Consider the following 8,542-nt stretch of genomic DNA (forward strand, 5'->3'; position numbering starts at 1 on the left):
GCCAGCTATGCCTGGCTACGGAAGGCCTTTCATTCTGTCCAGGGAAAGAGGGGGTCTGTTCTGGGATTCAGGTTGGTGATCAGTGAAGAATTCTCCATGAAGCCCAGCCAGGGGGTATCCACAAACCTGCAGGGGGAAAAAAGAAGAGGTTATTTGTCCCTTACAAGGAGAGCTGAGATCCATCAAACCATCATCTAGAAGAGTGGACCTTTGTGCTAGGAGGCAGTTGTTTCTGCTGGAACAAAAGTACCTCTGCCGTCTGTTCCAGAGAAAAATGCCTGCTCTTGGGAAAAAGCATTAGAGGTCCTCTGTGTAGACATGCCAGCAGCCAGGTTCCTGAGCTGGGACTACCTAATCCTCTTTGGGATCCCCGCAAGAGGTCTGCCAGTATCCCCCAAATCCAAGCCTGACATACTGGGAGCTCAGTCATCCATAGTTGGTGCCCCAGGCCACAGATCGCACCTTGTCAAAGGCAGAGGAAGGGAATGATTTTAAGCTTCAGACAAAAACAGGCAGCAGTGGAAGGCAGCGCTGGGAATTCAAGTCTCTGTTGGTGATTTTTTGTTTTCTGGTTTTGGACTGACTTAAAACAATTCCACCATATCATCCAGAGAGGACAAAATCTAATGCCATAGAGCTTCCCAGACAGTGTGGTGTGGTGGGAAGAACACGGAGAATGGAGTCAAAGGCCTGGATTTCCAGCTCAGCTGCTTACTGGGTGTGCCTCCCTGGACAGGCCGAACCTCATTGCCTCCTCTGTGAAATAAGCATGATAATGTATATGTTGATTATGCAAAGAGGGTCCCTGGAAGGACACGTGGAGAGAGGAAACTGAGGTCAGGGGTCTGAGGAAGACTTACTTTTCAGTATATCCTTTTTTAAAAAATGTTTATTTTTATTTATTTTTGAGAGAGAGAGAGAGTAGGGGAGGGGCAGAGAGAGAGGGAGATGCAGAATCTGAAGCAGGCTCCAGGCTCTGAGCTGTCAGCACAGAGCCCGACGTGGGACTCAAACCCATGGACCATGAGATCACCATCTGAGCCAAAGTCGGACGCTTAACCGACTGAGCCACCCAGGCACCCCACTTTTCAGTGTATCATAATGTTCAGATTAACTGTTTAACCTTTTTATCCTGTGCCATTTAATTGTATTTTTTTAAGTTTATTTATTTATTTTGAGAGAGACCGGGGAGGAGTAGACAGAAAGGGAGAGAGAGAAAATCACAAGCAGGCCCTGCACTGTCAGTGCAAAGCCTGACGCAGGGCTTGAACTCATGAAACCATGAGATCGTGACCTGAGCCAAAACCACAGGTCCAACCATAGGTTGGACGCTTAACTGACTGAGCCACCCAGGCGTCACTATGGTATTTTAAACTTAAATTTAACAGAAATAACAATAGTAATAACAATATCTATGCATGTAAATACTAATAACAATACCTATGTCACAGGAATGTTGAGAGTAAAAACACATAAGGTCTACAAAAAGCATTGTAGAGAGTCAAGTGCTACGTAAGGGTTAATTTTATATAAAGGGTTAATTTTATGTAAAATTTTAATTTTCTAATCTTATACAAAGGTTTAATTTATATTCTTCAGGAGGGAAGAAGAACGTGAAGGGCCCTCATAAAATCCTCAATTTATAAAGAACTAAATATTCATTAAATCTCTATTTAGTGTCCGCAGATTATTATAAAACAATAGCTAGAAATGGTTGGGTTTGCATATAAAGTAATATATTAGAAGACTCTAATATATTAGAGTCTAGACTAATAGACTCTTAGGACGTTAAAGGTAGACTCTTAGGATATTAAAGACTCTTTAGGACTCTTAGGACATTAAAGGTAGAAGGAATTGCAGACACTGCTTAGTGCAGCTCCCCATTTGAGACATGAAGAAACCGAGTTCCCGAGAAGAGATGTGACTCTCTCAATACGACACAGCTAGTGCATAGCAGAGCAGGTGAGCCTTCTAATGCCCCATTCTTTCCAGCATACCATGCTAACTAGAGATGCAAATGCATTTATTTTTTTTTTAATTTTTAATGCTTATTTATTTTTGACAGAGAGAGACAGAAAGAGAGAGAGAGACAGAGCATGAGCCGGGGGGGGGGAGGGTGCAGAGAGACAGGGAGAGACAGAATCCGAAGCAGGTTCCAGGCTCCAAGCTGTCGGCACAGAGCCTTACGCGGGGCTTGAACTCACAGGCCGCGAGATCATGACCTGAGCCGAAGTCGGACGCTCAGCCAACTGAGCCACCCAGGCGCCCCATCAAATTCATTTATCTTAAAAACCAAAACAGGGGGCGCCTGGGTGGCTCGGTCGGTTACATGTCCGACTACGGCTCAGGTCATGATCTCATGGTTCCTGAGTTCGAATCCTGCATCGGGCTCACTGCCGTCAGTGAGCTTCGGATCCTCTGTCCCCCTCTCTCTCCCTCTCCCTCCCCACCCCCTCTCTCTTTCGCCAAAATAAACATTAAAAAACAAAACAAAAAAGGAGCAAGCTAAAGGAGCAGTACAGAATAAGCGAATTTCCTTCTCTGTCCTTGATTCCTGTAACTGTATTTCCACCATCTCCCTGCAGCCGCCCTGTCCCTTGCCGGACGCTCAACTCCGTAGCAACCCGCTTGACTCTCCTCAAGACCTTTGGAGGGTCTTCCTATTCCTGGTGTGCCTGTGTTGTATAACAGAGCTGAGCTGGCACCCCAGCTGATCCCTCCTACCTAAGCACATCATTTACCTTCAAACCTGGACATCTGAGTGTCTTCTCAGTTCTGGAAACTTGTCAGAACCCAGGGTCTCAAAGAGTGAGTCTGAAGCTGGACAGCAGAGCACACCCCATTCTCCTGTCCCCAGCTCCCCTATGGAATCCTAATTCAAAGCAGGGTCGGGTGTGAAGGGCATCTCAGGGAAAGAATATCCGATCCCTGCTAATACCCACCTCTAAGAAGCTTATCAAGGCATTGTACAAGTTCTGGGTCCCAGTGCCTCTGCCAGAGCCTGAGAGGGTGGACCTTTCACCCGGGAAAGAGATGGGCTCTCTAGTGGCCCCCTGCAGTCAACAGGGAACCGGGGGAAACTTCTCAAACTTGGCTCTAAGCTCTCGCAAGGAGAGATGGTGCAAGGTTCCCAGGCTTAGTGTGAGGAAAGATCTGGAAAGATTCAGAAGGCACTCTGAGGTAACCAAGAGAAAGTACCTGGGGCTTAAGAGATCAGAAGACCTCAGTTAACACCAGGCTCTGTTACTGTGAGTCTAAATGTAACGAAAATGTGGAGATAATACCCCTTCTATCTATTTGTAGGGTGGATGTGAGAATCAAAATTAAAAATGAGGGAGTATCTGCTCAATTTCACTGTGAACCTAAAACTGCTCTAAGAAATAAAGTTTATTTAAAAATATGAGAGGGGCCCCTGGGTGGCTTAGTTGGTTAAGCATCCGGCTTAGGCTCCGGTCATGATCTCACAGTTCATGGGTTCAAGCACTGAGTCCGGCTCTGGGCTGGCAGTGAAGAGCCTGCTTGGGATTCTCTCTCTCTCTCTCTCTCTCTCTCTCTCTCTCTCTCTCTCTCTCTCTTTCTCTCTCTCCCTCTCTCTCTCTCTCTCTCTCTCTGTCTCTCTCTGTGTCTCTCTCTCTGCCCCTCCCCCACCATTCTCTCTCTCTCTCTCTCTCTCTCTCTCAATAAATAAATGAACTTTAAAAATAAGGTAAAATATGAGAGAATGTGGGGAAAATACTTCAAACTACCTTAAAGTATTTCACACATAAAAAATATTTTATTAGGCCAGAGGGAAATCCTTGGGGGAGAGGGCACTGGCAGAACTCCCCAGAACAAGCTGGGACATCCCAAGATACCCAAGGAATTATGCCTCCAGCTCATGGCTGGAGCTGCTGAAGTGAAGGTGGGGTGAAGCAATGGGGACTTAGGACCCTACCCATTGACCTGGAAGTCATTTTAATCATTCACCTAGCTTTGCTGGATTGCTGATTGCTCCTTTCTCCCTCCCTGTTTCCCCCAGGGACTAGAGAGCATGCAGTTTTGATTGTTCTCATCTGAAAAAGCAGGTAATCCCTCACAGCCTCACCCCTGCCCTACTTTATCCAGAGTGGCCTGTCAGAGTCAGAAGGTAGCCAGCTCCCCCTGCTGAAACACACAGGGGTGCCTGCCCCCTGTGGAAGCAGAGAGATGGGGGCTGACCTCTGCTAGTTAGCACATCCTTGCCTTCAGGCTGCTGCAAGCAGCCCCAGATCTAGTTACTTCTCCTCCCACACCAGCTCACAGTCTCCATGCGGCCTGGAAAGATGAACAAAGGAACCCAATTCACAGGTGGAATTTTGAGAGATCTTTTTTTTTCTAGATTAATTCCTCTATTTTTTACAATGTTATTTATGCCATACAGAAAATTCAAAAAAGCAAATTCCCAGAAAAGGAATTCCTTTTCTCATATGCTTTATTTATTTATTTATTTATTTATTTATTTATTTTTTGAGAGCGAGAGAGAGAGAGAGAGAGCGAGCGCAGGGGAGAGGGGCAGAGGGAGAGAGAGACAGAATCTTAAGCAAGCTCCACGCTCAGCCTGGAGCCCTACATGGTGCTTGATCACACGACCTTGTGATCATGACCTGAGCAGAAATCAAGAGTCAGCGGGTTTACCAAATGAGCCACCCAGGCGCCCCAATTTTTCTCATATACTTATAACTAACTGTTGCCAAGGAGTTCTTTCTAGTGTCCAACCCAAATCTCACTTGCTGGGGGTGAATCTGGTTCCTTCTGTCTTGTTCTCATGGGGTTATGGCACATTTTGAAATTCACCAGGCTGTAGAAAAGTTTGCTGCTCAACCAAGAGTGGAAGCATTGTCTGTCCTGGCATGGTGAATTTGGGCAATCTCTTCCCCTGTAAAATGAGGGTGATAATGACACTACCCGCTTGGTAGGCCTGTTACGAAGATCAAGTAAATTAATATGGAAAACACATCAACAGTGTCTGGTACTGTTGTTATTCTTCTTCCGGAGATCATAGGCTGCTAGGGGGGCAGCCGGTCCCCATGCATTCCACTGTGACAACACTGTACTGTGTACTAAGTGTGATCACCTGATTAGCGTTCTGAATCTCTTACTAGTTAGTGGCTCTAAGAGGAGGACAGGGACCTTGCCTGTCTTATTCATGACTGAATCAATCCCCAGAGCCCAGGACAGTGGGCTGTATATTTATTGATGGAATGAAAAAGTACATCCCAGTGAGCAGATGCTCTGGGATAGGGTACCTGAGCTACGCATGAGGTCAGGAGGGTGCGGAGGAAATGCCCACTCACATAGGTTTATGTCCTTTTAGAGACAAAGTGCTGGAAAAAGACCATGACCGCTGAGGAAGAAAAATTTATATACTTTGTTCTACAAAGCTGCCTCATTTGATACTCTCCCTGGAACAGGGTGGCAGGACAGATATGGCCATTCTGGCTCTGACCCTCATAGTAGCATCTGGGACGGAGGAAGGCAGGGTTTAGAGACTGGACAGGACAGCACAGAGGCCCTTCCTTTCCCTCTGCATCTCAGGGCTTTTCCTGTGGTTCTTTTAGAACAGGAGGAAGAGGGAATGGGATTTTTTGCCTGATGTAGAGGGTTTCTGGCTGAAGCTGGTTTATTTCTGGGCTACATCGGGAGCTGCTATTGACCCAACAGTTTCAGAGTGGAAAGTAGACAAGATTGGGCAGGGGTTGCAAAATCAAATGCCTTTGGTGCCTGGGTGGATAAAATTAAGTTACATTAGTTCTATTCAAAGTCCGTGGAGAGTAATGAGGCCTGTGTCTGGACAGAGAATGAATGACCTATCAATAGGCATTCCAACGTAAAGCAATTTTAAAATATTAAAATGTAAACGAAATGGGCCAAATTTGACCTACAGGTACTACTTTAAACAACATCTGATAAAGGAACAAGCCAGAACAGGAGCAAGTCTCCTAAGGTCTCTCAAAGTCAGCTTTCTCGTTTATAAAACCTGTGGGGGTGATGTAAGAGGTCCAGTGGGAACCTGTGGAACAGCACTTGGATCTGTCAGGCACTGAACTCTGTCACAGCCCAAGACCTTTTGTTTATATTGTTTTAATTGTTTATATAATACTGTGTATAAGAGGTCAAAAAATGACCACACAGCTGTCACTGTGGGAATAAGCAAAATAAGCCCCAAAACATCCCATAACACCCTGTAATACTTCATCTCCTTAAACCAGTGGCTGGGGCCCTACCTGAGGCAGGGAGTTTGCAGGTGGTGACACTTCAGGTTAGTAATGGTTCAGAGCCAGGGCTTGGGCCTTCTCAAGGACCCATCTGGACGGGCCTGGGGTCTAGAGAAGTCAGACAGGCACTATCAGAGGGCTTCAATGTGGCCATACAGGAACCCACACAGCACCAGTCTGATTAACAACTCCCCACTGAGCAAATGAGTAACAGCCTATTAAGTAAAACTCACTGTCGATCTGAGGCGCCTGGGTGGCTCAGTCAGTTGGGTGTTTGATTTCGGCTCAGGTGATGATCTCACTCTTCGTGAGTTCAAGCCCCGCATCAGGCTCTGTGCTGACAGCTCAGAGCCTGGAGCCTGCTTCAGATTCTGTATCTCCCTCTCTCTGCCCCTTCCCCACTCACACTGTCTCTCTCTGTCTCAAAAATAAATAAACGTTAAAAAAAAATTAAGAACACTGTCAATCTGATTTTACAAAGGAATACCAACTGGGGGTTGTTGGGTGGCTCAGTCGGTTAAGCTTCTGACTTCAGCTCAGGTCATGATCCCACAGTTCAAGGGTTCAAGTCCTGCATCAGGCTCTGTGCTGACAGCCTGGAGCCTGCTTTGGATTCTGTGTCTCCCTCTCTCTGCCCCTCCCTTGCTTGTGCTCTTTCTCTCTCTCTCTCTCAAAAATAAATAAACTTAAAAAAAAAAACCCACAGAGGAATACCAAATGAAGCAATGGTGAGATTGTATTTTTCTTTTTTTTTTTTTAATTTCTTTTTAACGTTTATTTATTTTTGAGACAGAGAGAGACAGAGCATGAACGGGGGAGGGTCAGAGAGAGGGAGACACAGAATCTGAAACAGGCTCCAGGCTCTGAGCCGTCAGCACAGAGCCCGACGCGGGGCTCGAACTCACAGACCGCGAGATCATGACCTGAGCCGAAGTTGGCCGCTTAACCGACTGAGCCACCCAGGCACCCCTGTATTTTTCTTATCAGTTGACAAAGACTAAAAAATGTATTATCCAGTGCTGATGAAGTGTGTGTCAATCTGGTACAGTAGCGCATGAGACCTTGTTAAACTATAAGTTAGATCATGTCCCTGTTCTACTCCAAACTTTTCAGTGCTTCTCCACTTCAGTCAGAGGAAAAGCCCCCACAATGGTCTACAAGGCAATGCTTGTAAGAGCAGAAATGGAAAGCTATCTAAATGTCAATGGAAAACTGATTACATAAATGGTGTCGTATCTTCCCAGTAATCAATTATATAGCAGTTCAAAGGAAGGAAGATGATGCCTAAGATATACTAATGAACGAGAAATAATAAAAACAAGATGTAAAACAGTATATATAACATTACTGCATTTAGTTTAAAGATATTATATACCTGGGGCACCTGGCTGGCTCAGTCAGAGGAGCACGTGACTCTTGATCTTGGGGTCATGAGTTCGAGCCCCACGTTTGGTGGAGAGAATAAATAAATAAACTTTAACAATTTTAAAGTATTACATATTTCATACTATTACCTATATGTGCATATATACATACATAAACACACATTACACACAAATATAGACAAAGTTGCAAAAAGTATGTATGAATGGCTGTACTTTTGTCATCAGTAGTTACAGAATGAACAAAACCAAACAAAAAATTCTCTGATATTTCATGCCTTAAAGCCAGTGGTTGGAACCACCCTTGAGGCAGGGAGATACATATGGTTACTTTCAGGAAGGGAAACACTTATTTTTCACTTTATATATTTTAAAACTGTTTGAATTTTTTCCCTTTATAAATGAATTACTTTTATAATAAAGAAGTTTTGTTTTGCTTTATCTGCTTTTTCACTGAAAGATGCTACCAAAGTGGGTTTTTTTTTTTTTTCATTTAAATCCAAGTTAGTTAACATATAGTGTAATGATGATTTCAGGAATAGAATTTAGTGATTCATCACTTACATATAACACCCAGTGCTCATCCCAACAAGGGCCCTCCTTAATGCCCATCACTCATTTAGCCCATCCCCTGACCCAATACCCCACCAGCAACCCTAAGTTTGTTCTCTGCAGTTAAGAGTCTCTTATGGTTTGTTTCCATCTCTGTTTTTAACTTATTATTCCTTCCCTTCCCCTATGTTCATGTTTTGTTTCTTAAATTCCACATATGAGTAAAATCATATTTGCCTTTCTCTGACTTATTTTGCTTAGCATAATACATTCTAGTTCCATTCATATTGTTGCAAACGGCAAGATTTCATTCTTTTTGATTGCTGAGTAATATTCCATTGTGGAATGTCGATGCACATTTGGGCGCTTTCCATA

The sequence above is a fragment of the Prionailurus viverrinus genome, chromosome B3 (assembly GCF_022837055.1).
Source record: "Prionailurus viverrinus isolate Anna chromosome B3, UM_Priviv_1.0, whole genome shotgun sequence".
NCBI classification, from domain to species: Eukaryota; Metazoa; Chordata; class Mammalia; order Carnivora; family Felidae; genus Prionailurus; species Prionailurus viverrinus.